The 15,143-nt window shown below is 47.8% G+C and overlaps 1 protein-coding gene across 4 annotated transcripts in view; it reads left to right on the top strand.

Annotated features, from left to right (window-relative positions):
- The window catches only part of PLA2G4A (phospholipase A2 group IVA), a 320,423-nt gene that overhangs the window by 165,335 nt on the left and 139,945 nt on the right, over positions 1 to 15,143 (top strand). The gene's annotated exons all lie outside the window — the stretch shown is intronic.

Below are 15,143 nucleotides of genomic sequence, written 5' to 3'. Positions count from 1 at the left end.
ATCACCACTGGAATCACTGTTGTCTTCACCTTCCACATCTTCTCCAGTTCTCCTTTGAGACCCTGGTATTTCTCCAACATCTCAAATTCCTTCTTTCTGATGTTACCGTCACTTGGCACTGCCACATCTATTATCATTGCTGCCTTCTGATCCTTGTCTACTATCACAATGTCTGGTTGGTTAGCCAACACCTGCCTATCGGTCTGGATCTTGAAGTCCCCCAGGATTTTAGCCCTTTCATTTTCCACCACTTTTGTATATATATATGTGTGTGTGTGTGTGTGTGTGTGTGTGTGTGTGTGTGTGTATGTATATATATGTATATATATATATATATATATATATATATATATATATATATATATATATATATATATATGTGTATATATGTGTATATATATATATATATATATATATATATATATATATATATATATATATATATATATATATATAATATTATAGTGTTTTTTCCAATATCTAATCTGGATCTTCTCCATTTTGTGTTTCATTCCATTGCTTTTATATTTATTTATATAGCGCCATTAATTCCATGGTGCTGTACATGCAAAGTTATAGATATCGTTAACCGTAAACAAATTTACAATGACAGACTGGTACAGAGGGGAGGGGACCCTGTCTTTGCGGACTTACATTCTACGGGATAGTGGGGAAGAGACAGAAGGTCGGGGGTGCAGCAGCTCTGGTGGTGATGAGGCAGCGGCAGATCGGGCGGTGGTGAGGTGGCAGAATGGTTATTGCAAGCTGTAGGCTTTCCTGAAAAGATGGGTTTTCAGGTTCCGTTAGAAGGATCCGAGGGTGGTAGATAACCGGACGTGTTGAGGCATGGAGTTCCAGAGGATGGGGGATATTCGGGATAAATCTTGGATGAGGTTGTGTGAGAACAAATAAGTGTGGAGGAGAGTAGGAGGTCTTGGGAGGATCGAAGATTACGTGAGGGAAGATATTGGGAGATTAGTTCAGAGATATAGGGAGGGGACAGGTTTTGGATGGTTTTGTAGGTCAGTGTTAGAAGTTTGAACTGGATTCGTTCAGGAATTGGTAGCCAGTGGAGGGATTTGCAGAGGGGAGAGACAGGGGAGTAGCGAGGAGAGAGGTGGATTAGTCGGGCAGCAGAGTTGAGGACATACTGGAGTGGTGCAAGAGAGTTAGCAGGGAGGCCACAGAGGAGAGTGTTGTAGTAGTCAAGGCGGAAGATGAGGGCATGTACAAGAGTTTTAGTAGATTGAGGGCTGAGGAAGGGACAGATTCTGGAAATATTTTTGAGTTGGAGGTGACAGGAGGTGGCAAGAGTTTGGACGTGTGGTTTGAAGGACAGGGCAGACTCGAGAGTTACTCCGAGGCAGCGGATTTCAGATGCGGGAGAGAGCGTGATGCCGTTTACCATAATAGATAGATTGGGTAGGGAAGATACGTGAGATGGAGGAAAGATAATGAGCTCAGTTTTGTCTACATTGAGTTTTAGAAAGCAAGAGGTGAAAAAGGAGGATATGGCTGATAGACACTCCGGAATTCTGGACAGCAGAGAGGTGACATCTGGGCCAGAGAGGTAGATCTGAGCGTCATCCGCATACAGGTGGTACTGGAAGCCATGGGACTTTGAGTTGTCCTAGGCCAAGAGTATAGATAGAAAAAAAGTAGGGGCCCCAGGACAGAGACTTGGGGAACTCCAACAGAGAGAGGGTGGGATGAGGAGGTAGTGTGGGAGTGGGAAACGTTAAATGTGTGGTCAGAAAGGTATGAGGCAATCCAGGACAGGGCAAGGTCTTTGATGCTAAGGGAAGAAAGAATCTGTAGCAGTAGGCAGTGGTCGACTGTGTCGAAGGCAGAGGACAGGTTGAGAAGGAGGAGGATGGAGAACTGTCTGTTCGCTTTGGCTGTGAGTAAGTAATTAGTAACTTTGGTCAGGGAAGTTTCAGTGGAGTGGTGAGTGCGGAAGCCAGATTGGAGGATGTCAAGGAGGGAGTTAGATGGGAGGTGGGAGGAAAGTTGAGCATGGACGTGCTGCTCAAGGAGTTTGGAAGCAAATGAGAGCAGTGATATGGGGCGATAGCTGGGCATAGCAGTTGGGTGAAGGATTGTTTTTTTGAGGATGGGTGTGATGGTGGCATATTTGAAGGCAGAGGGGAAGGTACCAGAAGATAGCGATAGGTTGAAGAGATGGGTTAGGGCTGGGATGAGCGTGTTAGTAAGGTTGGGGAGCAGGTGGGAATGAATGGGGTCAAGTGCACAGGTGGTGAGGTGTGATTTGGAAAGGAGATGAGTAAGCTCTCCTTCAGTGATGTTGGAGAGGGAGGTTATTAGGGAAGGGCAGAGGTCTGGTATGTGGCATGGTTTGGGTGGTGGAACAGTAGAGGTTTGTCTTGTTTGGTCGATCTTGTTTTTGAAGTAGGTGGCAAAGTCCTTGGCAGAGATGAGGGTAGTTGGAGGTTGGCAGTGGTGGGCGGAGGAGAGCGTTAAATGTTCTGAACTGTTGTTTTGGGTTGTGGGATAATGATGATACAAGGTTTGTGAAATAGGTCTGTTTAGCAGAGGTGAGGGCTGATTTGAAGGCAATTTGTAGCTTGTTTGAGAGCAGTGAAGTCATCTAAACCAACGGTGAGGTGGATCATGATGTTGAACTGTAGCACATAGTTCAGTAATAGGTTTTTCTTTGAAATCAGAAAATGTTTATCAGAAACTTAATAAACCGGTTTCTTATTCACTTTTATTCAGTTAACACTTTATTTTGGCAGAAATTGCACAGTTAATTTAAAGTCCTAACAAATGTGTGATGTTTGTCTTCCCACTCAAAAAAATTGACATTTTATAGCTGTTTTTTTTTTTTAGACTAGTTTAACGAAGTCAAGCTGGTGACACAAATGTATGACTGTTCAAAATAATCTTGATGTAGTAAGCTATTTTAATAACCTAGGGACAAATGTTGCCATTTAATTGGTGTACAAAGGCTAATTAATATGGGCAGGTGTTTTTAGCCATAACTAATAGAGTTGTACAGTGTCACTACCATGAAAGTAAATGGTGCCAAATTAGTGGAATGAATTTAACCCCTTTCTGACATCAGATGTAACAATCCATCCATGTAGCCTGGGCCTATTTGACCATGGACGGATCATTACATCATCGTGATCGCCCATGATCACAGGGGGGGTGCGCGGGCAATCGCCACCAGGTGTCAGCTGTAAGAATCAGCACAGACCGCTCCAAGCACTTTAACCCCCGAAATACTGCAATCGAAAATGATCGCAGCATTTCAGAAGAAGACAGCCGCGGGATCCCGATTGTTGCCATGGTGACCCAATGTCGTCATGTTGACATCTGCGTCACCAGAGCTAGAAAACTTGTTGATCATGCGCAGTGCATTATCGGCAAGAGTCTCTCTCTCAGTGCAAAGCTGACAGTTTCTATAGCATGCAGATGCTGCTTCATCTTCATGCTATAGAAGCGATCAGCCTGCAAAAAGTCATTGCCCCATAGTGGGACAAAGTAAAAAAGTTAAAAAAAAGTTTAAATTTTTTTTTTAAATAATTGTAAAAATATTTTAAAAATCAATAATAAAAAAAAATCAATATACCATATTTTTCATACTATAAGACGCACTTTTTCCCCAAAAAAATTGGGAGGAAAATGGGGGGTGCGTGCTATAGTCCAAACGCAGGCTTACCAGGGGGTTGCAGCAGTGGTGTAGCAGCAGAACCGGCGGCGGCAGAGGTGTGGCGATGCTGAGGCATGGTGTCAGCAGTGGGTGGTGCAGAGTGCACCTGAGCAGGGTCCTTCCTCAGAATCCGGTGGCAGAAATTCGGTGATGCCGCGGCCCGGTGTCCACGGCAAGCAGAGTCGAGTGCATCACCAGTTTTCCTGCGGAAATATTCCTGAAGCTGTTGTCCACCGGAGGCAGCGAAGGGCGCAGATTGAGATCTCTGCGGATTTCATTTTCAGGTAAATGGCTGCCGGAGGCTGTGCGTGCGTAGATTGAGATCTTGGTGGCCGTTTTCCTGAAGCCGAGGGACACCAAAATCTCAGTCTGCGCACGTGTGGCCTCAGGAAGATGGCCACCGAGAAACCGGTGATGCACTCGGCTCTGCTGGCCGTGGACATCGGGCCGCGGCTTCCCCACATTTCTGCCGCCGGTATCTTTAGGAAGGGACCCTGCTCCATGCTCTGCCTCACCGCCGACACCGGACCGGCAGCATCGCACCCTGAGACTGCAGCATTGCCCCACTTCTGCTGCCGCCGGCTTCCTGAGGAAGGGATCTTGCCTCCTGTGATCCCGCTCTACCACCACCAGCCTTCAGGTAAGATACCGTATATACTCGTGTATAAGCCGAATCCCCCCCCCCCCTAATTTTGCCACAGAAATCTGGGAAAACTTACTGACTCGCGTATAAGCCTAGGGTTAATGGTGGTCCAAGAAGATGCTCCATAGATAAACCCCCCCCATATGCTGCTGCACAAGGGTTGATGCTGGCCCAAGAAGATGCTCTATAAATACCCCCATATGCTGCTGCACAAGGGTTAATGCTGCCCCATAAGATGCTCCATAAATACCCCCCATATGCTGCTGCACAAGGGTTAATGCTGCCCCAAAAGATGCTCCTTAAATACCCCCCATATGCTGCTGCACAAGGGTTAATGCTGCTCCATAAGATGCTCCATAAATACCCCTTATAATATGCTGCTGCCCCATAAGACGCTTCATAAATATCCCCCATAATATGCTGCTGCACAAGGGTTAATGCTGCCCCATAAGATGCTTCATAAACACCTTCCATATGCTGCTGCACAAGGGTTAATGCTGCCCCGTAAGATGCTCCATAAATACCTCCCATAATATGCTGATGCACAAGGGTTAATGCTGCCGCATAAGATGCTCTATAAATACCCCTTATTTGCTGCTGCTGCAATTTAAAAAAAAAAATGGCATACTCACCTCTCCATCGCTGGGGGCCACGTGCCGGTGTCCTGAGCCCCCGGCACCGGCGATATTTACCGGCCCCTGTTCCATCGCCATCCACCGCTCTGTCTCCCGAGTCTCTGCAGTGACATTCAGCAACGTTCAGCAGTGCCGTCAGACCTGAAAGTCACAGCAGGAGGACCCGGAGGCACGGCAATGAAACGGGGACAGATGAATATTGCTCTGCCCCGTCATACTCGCCCCCTCCTGGCGCACGGTCTTCTCTGCAGCCCCTGCTTCTCCGTTGGTCGTCTGCTTCCTGCTTTCAACGGTCACGTGGTACCACTCATTAAACTCATAAATATGAGCATATTCATGAGTTTAATGAGCGGTACCACGTGACCGCTGAATGCAGGAAGCAGACGACCGAGGGAGAAACGGGCTGCAGAGACGTGCCAGGAAGGGGTGAGTAGGTTCTCTGACACCCCCGCTCCACTCCCCCGCCCACCCCCCACCCCGGTATATGACTCGCGTATAAGCCAAGAGGTGGACTTTCAGCCCCCAAAAATGGGCTGAAAATCTCGGCTTATACACGAGTATATACGGTACCTTAAATTCGGACAATAAGATGGACCCCCATCTTATAAAAATCTTTTTTCTATTTTCCACCCCAAAATTTGAGGTGCGTCTTATGGTCTGGTGCGATTTATAGTGCGAAAAATATGGTATATTCTATCTCTAAATAAATTTGTATGAAAAAAAATCTATAATCAATGAAAGTAAACATATTTGGTATCGCCGCATCCACTAGTTAACCCCTGTAGTGAACACCTTAAAAAAAAAAAAGAAAAACGAGGCAAAAACAATGCTTTATCCTCATACTGCTGAACAAAAAGTAGAATAACACGCGATCAAAAATATGGATAGAAATATAGTACCGCTGAAAATGGCATCTTGTCCCGCCAAAAACAAGCCGCCTTGCAGCTCCATCAGCGGAAAAATAAAAAAGTTATAGCTCTTAGAATAAAGTGATGCAAAAATAATAATTTTTTCTATAAAATAGTTTTTATTGTATAAAAGCAACAAAACAAAAAAAAAGTGGATGAGGTATTGCTGTAATCGTACTGACCCGAAGAATAAAACTGCCCTATCAGTTTTACCACACACTCGTCCTGCAAAAAACAAGACCTCATATGACTCTCTGGGCCAAAATATGGAAAAATTACAGCTCTCAAAATGTGGTGATGCAAAAACTTTTTTTGCAGTAAAAAGCGATTTTTAGTGTGTGCAGCAGCCAAACATAAAACCCGTTATAAGGCATCTTTCACACGTCCTGATATTTCCGGTACCCGAGACGTCATTGTCCGTGTTTGTAATACATGTGGCAACCATGTGCCGCATCAGTTCCACACGGATGGGCACCGAGGAAGAAACGTTACAGTAAGCACTGTTCCCCAGTGCCGGATGCTGAACACGGCTCTCATCATTCTACCCTGCTCTGTTGGCGCAAGCAAGGGAGAATGATGAGTTACTTTTAAGTAATAAAAGAGACAGCAAGCAATGGCTGATGGGACTATTACTCCCATCAGCCTACTCCGGCTGCTGTTAATAACAATGACAGCAGAAGCTGCTGATGGGAGTATTCATCAGCCACCGCCTGCGCTATAAATAAATAAATGAAAAAAATGGCACGGTTCCCCGGTATTTTCTGTAACCAGCCAGGCAAAACTCACAGCTGGGGCCTGCCTTTTTCAGTTGTCATCTTCAGCAAGCCTGGTTATAAATAATACAAGGGCCCTCGCACTGTTTTTTAAAAAAAATATTTAAATTAAAACTGTGTGCCCCCCATTTTTGACAACCAGCCTTGCTAAACTCACAACTGGGGGCTGGCATTCTCAGGCTGGTAAGGGGCCATGGATATTGACCCCCCCCAGCCTAAAAATAGCAGCCCGCAGCTGCCCAGAAAAGGCATACAGTCATATGTTAAAGTTTGGGCACCCCTATTAATGTTAACCTTTTTTCTTTATAACAATTTTGGTTTTTGCAACAGCTATTTCAGTTTCATATATCTAATAACTGATGGACTCAGTTATATTTCTGGATTCAAATGAGGTTTATTGTACTAACAGAAAATGTGCAATCTGCATTTAAACAAAATTTGACCGGTGCAAAAGTATGGGCACCTCAACATAAAAGTGACATTAATATTTCGTAGATACTCCTTTTTGCAAAAATTGCAGCCTCTAGTCGCTCCCTGTAGCTATTAATGAGTTCCTGGATCCTGGATGAAGGTATTTGTGACCATTCCTGTTTACAAAACAATTCCAGTTCAGTTAAGTTTGATGGTCGCCGAGCATGGACAGCCCGCTTCAAATCATCCCACAGATGTTCAATGATATTCAGGTCTGTGGACTGGGATGGCCATTCCAGAACATTGTAATTGTTCCTCTGCATGAATGCCTGAGTAGATTTGGAGCGGTGTTTTGGATCATTGTCTTGCTGAAATATCCATCCCCTGCGTAACTTCAACTTCGTCACTGATTCTTGCACATTATTGTCAAGAATCTACTGATACTGAGTTGAATCCATGCGACCCTCAACATTAACAAGATTCCCGGTGCCGGCATTGGCCACACAGCCCCAAAGCATGATGGAACCTCCACCAAATTTTACTGTGGGTAGCAAGTGTTTTTCTTGGAATGCTGTGTGTTTTTTAGCCTCCATGCATAATGCCTTTTTGTATGACCAAACAACTCAATCTTTGTTTCATCAGTCCACAGGACCTTCTTCCAAAATGTAACTGGCTTGTCCAAATGTGCTTTTGCATACCTCAGGTGACTGTTTGTGGCGTAATTGCAGAAATGGCTTCTTTCTCATCACTCTCCCATACAGCTTCTCCTTGTGCAAAGTGTGCTGTATTGTTGACCGATGCACAGTGACACCATCTGCAGCAAGATGATGCTGCAGGTCTTTGGAGGTGGTCTGTGGATTGTCCTTTACTGTTCTCACCATTCTTCTTCTCTGCTTTTCTGATATTTTTCTTGGCCTGCCACTTCTGGGCTTAACAAGAACTGTACCTGTGTTCTTCCATTTCCTTACTATGTTCCTCACAGTGGAAACTGACAGGTTAAATCTATGAGACAACTTTTTGTATCCTTCCCCTGAAAAGCTATGTTGAATAATCTTTGTTTTCAGATGATTTGAGAGTTGTTTTGAGGAGCCCATGATGCCACTCTTCATAGGAGAATCAAATATGAGAACAACTTGCAAGTGGCCACCTTAAGGCTGTGTGCCCACGTAGCGATTTTTAAGCGTTTTTGCCGCGATTTTTGGCGCGAAAACGCAGCGAAAACGTTTAAAAATCGTGCACAAAACTCCCCCCATGCATTCCTATGGCATTCCGCTCATGCTGTGCTAATGCTGCGCTTTTTTCCGCGGCGGAATCGCATTGCGGAAAAAATCGCAGCATGCTCATTCTTTTGTGCGGAATCGCAAAGAATTGCCGCGATTCCGCACCCATAGGAATGCATGAGAATCGCTTACTTCCCGCATGTGGCTATGCCCACCATGCGGGAAGTTAAGTGTCTCATGTGCGGTTGGTACCCACGGTGTGGAGGAGAGGAGACTGTCCTCCAGGCCCTGGGTACCATACCCCTGTAAAAAAAAAGAATAAAAAATAAAAAATTGGGGTATATTTACCTTCCGGCGTCCGGCGCTGCATTCCCGGCCTAAGCGTTCCCAGTAATGCCTTGCGGCACGGTCCAGTGATGACGTAGTCTCGCGTGACTCTAGCGGTCTCGCGAGATCGCTATAGCACCGCGAGACTACGTCATCACAGGTCTCGCAAGGCATTACTGGGAACGCTGTGGCCCGGGAATGCAGCGCGGGACGTCGGAAGGTAAATATACCCCGATTTTTTTTATTTTTTTTAGCATTTTAACATTCTATCTTTTACTGTTGATGCCTCATAGGCGGCCTCAATAGTAAAAACCTGGTCACACTTGTCAAACACTATGTTTGACGAGTGTGACCAACCTGCCAATCACTTTCCAAGCGATGCTTCAAATCGCTTGGAAAGTGCTTGAATATCGCACACGAAAATCGCGGTGAAATCGCGGTAAAATCGTGGTGAAATCGCGCGGAAAAAACGCGATTTCTGGGAAGGAGTCCGGTTTTTGGTGTGCGTTTTAACACGCACCGTGGGCACATAGCCTAAATACCTTTTCTCATGATTTGATACACCTGGCTATGAAGTTCAAAGCTCAATGAGGTTACAAAACCAATTTAGTGCTTCAGGAAGTCAGTAAAAAGTAGTTAGGAGTGTTCAAATCAAGAAAATGATAAGGGTGCCCATACTTTTGCACCGGTCAAATTTTGTTTAAATGCAGATTGCACATTTTCTGTTAGTACAATAAACCTCATTTGAATCCAGAAATATAACTGAGTCCATCAGTTATTAGATATATGAAACTGAAATAGCTGTTGCAAAAACCAAAATTGTTATAAAGAAAAAAGGTTAACATTAATAGGGGTGCCCAAACTTTAACATATGACTGTATCTATTACATGCGCCAATTCTGGCGCTTTGCCAAGCTCTGCCCACTTGACCTGTAGCAGTGCAAGTGGGGTTCATATTTGTGGGGTTGATGTCACCTTTGTATTGTCAGGTTACATCAAGCCCACGGCTTAGTAATGAAGAAGTGTCTAATAGATACCTATCCATTACTAATCCTATAGTTACATGGTAAATAAAGACACAGCCAGAATAAAGTATTTTATTAAAAATTCAACAAAACTTTGTTGTTTTTAAATAAAAAAGTAAAGCTAACAGTTATACTCACCAAGCACCTATACCACATAAGCCCTCATTCTCCTGTAATAAAACAAAAATAAAAAAACAACAATATACCATACCTGTTTGTCGTTCTGTCCCACTACATAATCCATGTCTGGGGGATAATTAGTTTTCAACCTGGACGGTGCCAAGATGCAACTGTCCAGGCTGAGAACCACTGATGAATGAGCCTCTGGGAACGCAGTATCAGTGACGGCGTAACGTCATAGAGGTTACCTCCGGTCACTGAGACTTCGTTCCCATCCAGGTTTAACTGCAGTGACTTCGGTAAGATCCCCGTTAGCACCATGAGCCGTGAGCACTCACAGTGCTCAGTGCTGGTGGGGATCTCACCGCAGCTCAGTCCGGCTGGGAACAGACCCAGTGACCGGATGTAAACTCTATGATGTCACCCCCGGTGACTGACAGAGTGTCATGATCCATTTTTGGATCTGTGTCAGAGTCTGGGCTATCTTATATAAACCTTTTTCCTTTCTGACCCTCGGAGGTTAATATTGGTTTTTGCCCCCGGTAGCCGCTGGTGTTACTACAAGTTTAGTGAGTCTGCTGGTGGGCTTTTCCCCTCAGTGGCCGCTGGTGTTACTGCATTGTATTAATTATCTATGTAGGTGGGTGCCCCTCTCACCTCCCTTTATAAGGCCACCTGGTGCTGCAGCTCTCTGTTGGTAATTCAGGTCATTTGGAAGCCAACCCTTCTGAAGAGAGAAGCTATCTGGAGCAGTGGTTATTCTGTTGGAAGCTGTGTTCGGGTGCCTTACTCTGCAGTCCGGTGCATGACTGCAGAGCAAGCTAAGTGTTATTTTTCCCTGTCTGTTATTTATTCGGACTCCCATGACAGCACCACGAGAGAGGGGATCCCCCCTTCAGGAACAGGAAACCTAGAGATACAAAAGGGCGGCACCTCTCCCACGCATTAGTTGGTTTCCTGTTCCTGAGGGGACGGGATCCTACAGAACACCGGATCCCAGGCCGGCCGGTGCAGGTAGCGAGGGGGTCTCCTACCTCGGCCTGGTGCGGAGCTCCTGGAGGACGGTGGCCCAGGATGGGTGGCACGGTGGTGGCGTGTGCGGCAGGGAGCGGCGTCCGGAGGAGGTCCCTCTCCGTAGAAGAAGCCGCCGCCGGTAAGTATGCCCCCCGGGGGCTCCCAGCTCCGGTGGTGCAATCGCGGTGGTCAGGGGGGCCGGCGCGGCTGCGGGGTGCTGAGGCTGGGGAGCGCTGCACACTGGAGTGCCCGGGCGTCCCGCGTGACTTCCGGTCGTGGTGACGTCAGGGGGCGGAGCCGGGGGCGCTTCCGGGTCTGTGGCGCCACTGCGCAGGCGCGAGGACCCAAGATGGCGGCGCCCATCGGAGAGACACCGATAAGCGCCGGTTCTCCTGCCAGGAGCGGCGCCAGCTGGGGAGGGGAGCCCTATTAGGGGGGAGGGCGCGGCAGGAGGAAAATCTGCTGTCCGGAGGAGGGTTATATAGGCAGGACCCTAGATGGGTGCCTTGCCTTGGCCACATTATTGCGAGCAGTAATGGAGAGCGATCAGGAGCAGCAGCAGCAACGGCGGCAGCAGCGACAATCATCACTGCTGCCCCTGGATGACCTTCGGCAGGTCAAACAGAAGAAGAAAGAGTCCTGTGACAGTAAGGAGCGTGCAGGACGAAGTGACCAATCCAGTCATAAAGGCTCCTCTAGGCGGACAGGAGCATCGACTGAGAAAAATCCACCTCATTCTCCGGTACTTAATTGTGGCACTGGTAAGTGATCTTCGTGAATGTTCACTCAGTGACGGGGCCTCCTTCTGTGTTTTATTCTAGGGGAAGAAAGCTACGAGTAAAACCAAACACAGGGAATGCGCACTCTGTGCATGCCCGTTACCAGACTCATGCCCCAAAAGGTTGTGTCCCCCCTGTATCCAGCAGACAGTGGCGGAAGAGTCGCCCGTGGTAGCTGCGAGTTTAAGGGACATAGTCAGGGCAGAGATGAAGGAAACCCTAAAATCCCTGTCCCAACCAGAAAGTTTAAGGGGTGGGGACCCGGTAGAGTCCGATTCCTCGGCAGAATGGAGGAGAAGTAAGGACTCCCATGTTTCATCTCCCTCGTCCTCAGAAGAAGAGGACTCTGGTCGGTTTTGTCTGCCGCTTGACTGAGTAGACAAGCTAGTAAAAGCAGTCAGAGGGACAATGGAAGTGGAGGAGCCTAAGCCCCAGTTATCCATGCAGGATGTCATGTTCGGGGGGTTGGAGAAGAGGAAGCGAAGAGTCTTCCCATTGAATGAAATAATTCAGGATCTGATCCCCAGAGAGTGGAAAAAAACAGATAAAAGAGGGTCGCTACCACCAGCCCTCAAGCGTTGATATCCCTTTGACGATCCGATAGTGAATACTTGGGACAAGGCCCCCAAATTAGATGCAGCCATTGCGAAGGCATCAAAAAGGTCCTCACTACCCTTTGAAGACATGGGGTCCCTTAAGATCCTCTAGACAGGAAGGCAGATACCTTCCTTAAAAATACCTGGGAAATGGCAGCCGGTTCCTTAAGACCAGCAGTAGCATCAACATGCACGGCCAGGTCCATGATGGTCTGGTTGGACCAGTTAGAGTCGCAGTTAAAACAGGGAATGTCTAGACAGACAATTCTTGGGGCCCTACAAATAATCCAGCATCCTAGCGGATGCCTCGGCTGATGCAGTAAGAATGACCGCCAGGGAAGCAGGACTCTCTAATGCAGCTCGTAGAGCCCTGTGGCTAAAGTGCTGGCCGGGAGATATTCAATCCAGGGCGAAACTCTGTACTATCCCGTGTGAGGGGGAATATTTGTTCGGTGCAGTCCTGGACGAACTGCTTGAGAAGGCCAGGGACGATAAGAAAAAAATTCCCAAATCTTTGGTCTGCGTCCTACCGACGTCCATTTAATAGATGGAGATTCGGTCAGGGGAGAAGGCGTAATCCTTCACCTAATAGAGACCATCCCAGATGGGAGGATAGAATAAGAAGAAGAGGTACGGGCTTCATGTTCAGGCGCTCGTCGAGAGAACGAAAGAGACAGAATCAATGACTAGCAATTCCAGTGGGGGGTAGACTGTCATCCTTCCTCCCAGCATGGTTACAGATCACCAATAGTGACTGGGTGCGCAATGTAATATCCACCGGGCTCAGGTTGGAGTTCACTCAGGTCCCACGAGAAACCTTTAAACCAACTCCCTTAAGATCTTCACCCCTCGAACAAGCTGCTTTAGAAGCGGAGGTCTTGAGCCTGTGCCAGAAAAACGTCCTGATAGAGGTTCCGGAATCTGAGAGAGGTAGAGGGTTTTACTCTCCCTTATTCCTAATCCAAAAAACGGATAAAACATTTAGAACGATTATTAATTTACGTTTCCTTAATGAGTTTTTGGTTAATCGCACCTTTAAGATGGAATCCATCAATTCAACAATAAAAATGCTGTTTGAAGGGTGTTTTATGGCAGTCGTGGACTTGAAAGATGCGTACTATCATGTACCTATCCACGCATATTTCCAGCAGTTCCTGAGAGTGGCGGTTTTAATAGACGGTATAGTCCATCATTATCAGTATAGAGCCCTTCTTTCTTCTTCTGTTTGACCCTTCCCTTTGGGCTCTCAGCAGTGCCCCGGGTATTTACAAAAATAGTGGCCGAAGTTATGGCTCATTTACGGGAAGTTGACATCTTAATTGTCCCATACTTTATGATTTTTTGATTGTGGGAAATTCGGTGGGCCATTGTCTATCCCAGATAGAGCGAGCTAAGTCCAGATTAGAGAACCTCGGATGGATAATAAATTACGAGAAATCCCGATTTCAGCCCTTAAGGGTCCAGAAGTTTCTAGGCTTGCTATTAAATTCAGAAACTCAGCAGTGTCTGTTACCATTAGATAAATTACAACAGATACAGCAGCAGGTTCTTCGGGCAATTGATAATCCCTCCATGACTCTCAGGCAGGCCATGTCTCTGTTAGGCTCTCTAACCTCATGTATCCCAGCAGTCAAGTGGGCACAATTCCACACTAGGGCCCTTCAGAAAGACGTCCTGGTTAATAGCAGGGCCTTAGAAGGCTCCTTACAGGGTCAAGTATTGCTAAGCCCCTCGTCTCTTACACCTCTTAGGTGGTGGCTCAATGACGGAAACTTAGCCTCGGGGGTTCCCTGGGTGACGCAGATAACCCGCATTGTAACCACAGATGCTAGTCCTTTTGGTTGGGGGGCCGATATGGGGACATAGTGGTACAGGGACATTGGGACTCCGATGCTGAGACCTCATCTAACCAGAGGGAGCTATTGGCGATTGAGTTGGCAGTCAAAAAACTCATTATGTACCTACAGGGCCATCATGTGAGGATACTCTCGGACAACCAGGTAGCAGTAGCCTATGTCAACCACCAAGGTGGAACTCGCTCCGACGCCCTGATGCGGATAACGGAACGTCTGTCACGCTCGCGCCTTGGCTGAATGGCGCGAGCCGGGGGTTGTGGCCCCACTGTGCCACAGACCAGACTACCCTGGAAGGGGCGTGACTGCGACAGCTACCTTGGTCTTCACTGGAGCCTCTGATGGTGAGGTCAGGCTTGTGCGGCAGGTAGCTGCCGGGTGCCACTCCAGGGTGGTGTCTGGCTGTGGCTGCTGATCCCACTCGGGAACAGGACACCTGGACAGGTGCGAGTGACAAGCAGGCTGAGACACTGGGCAAGCAGGCACGGCTTGGTACACTGGCAGGCAGGCACAGCTTGGAGACACGGCTTGGAGACACTGGGCAAACGGGCACGGCTTGGAGACACTGGGCAAGCGGGCACGGCTTGGAGACACTGGACACGGCTTGGAGACACTGGGCAAGCGGACACGGCTTGGAGACACAGGGCAAGCAGGAGTGGTATATGAGAGAACCGGTTTGGACCTGTTCACACAGGAGATGCAGGTATGGATCTAGGCAGGAAGGTGTGGTATATGAGAGAACAGGTTTGGACCTGTTCACACAGGAGATGCAGGTATGGATATAAGCAGGAAGGTGTGGTATATGAGAGAACAGGTTTGGACCTGTTCACACAGGAGATGTAGGTAGGCAGAGCCGCAGGAGTGCGGAGCAGGCAGAGCCGCAGAAGTGCGGAGCAGGCAGAGCCGCAGAAGTGCGGAGCAGGCAGAGCCGCAGGAGTGCGGAGCAGGCAGAGCCGCAGGAGTGCGGAGCAGGCAGAGCCGCAGGAGTGCGGAGCAGGCAGCGCCGCAGGAGTGCGGAGCAGGCAGCGCCGCAGGAGTGCGGAGCAGGCAGCGCCGCAGGAGTGCGGAGCAGGCAGCGCCGCAGGAGTGCGGAGCAGGCAGCGCCGCAGGAGTGCGGAGCAGGCAGCGCCGCAGGAGTGCGGAGCAGGCAGCGCCGCAGGAGT

The sequence above is a fragment of the Dendrobates tinctorius genome, unplaced genomic scaffold (assembly GCF_039654945.1).
Source record: "Dendrobates tinctorius isolate UK_male_01 unplaced genomic scaffold, ASM3965494v1 ptg000072l, whole genome shotgun sequence".
NCBI lineage: Eukaryota > Metazoa > Chordata > Amphibia > Anura > Dendrobatidae > Dendrobates > Dendrobates tinctorius.
The sequence above is the reverse complement of the archived record's forward strand: the minus strand, read 5'-3'. Positions and strand labels throughout refer to the sequence as shown.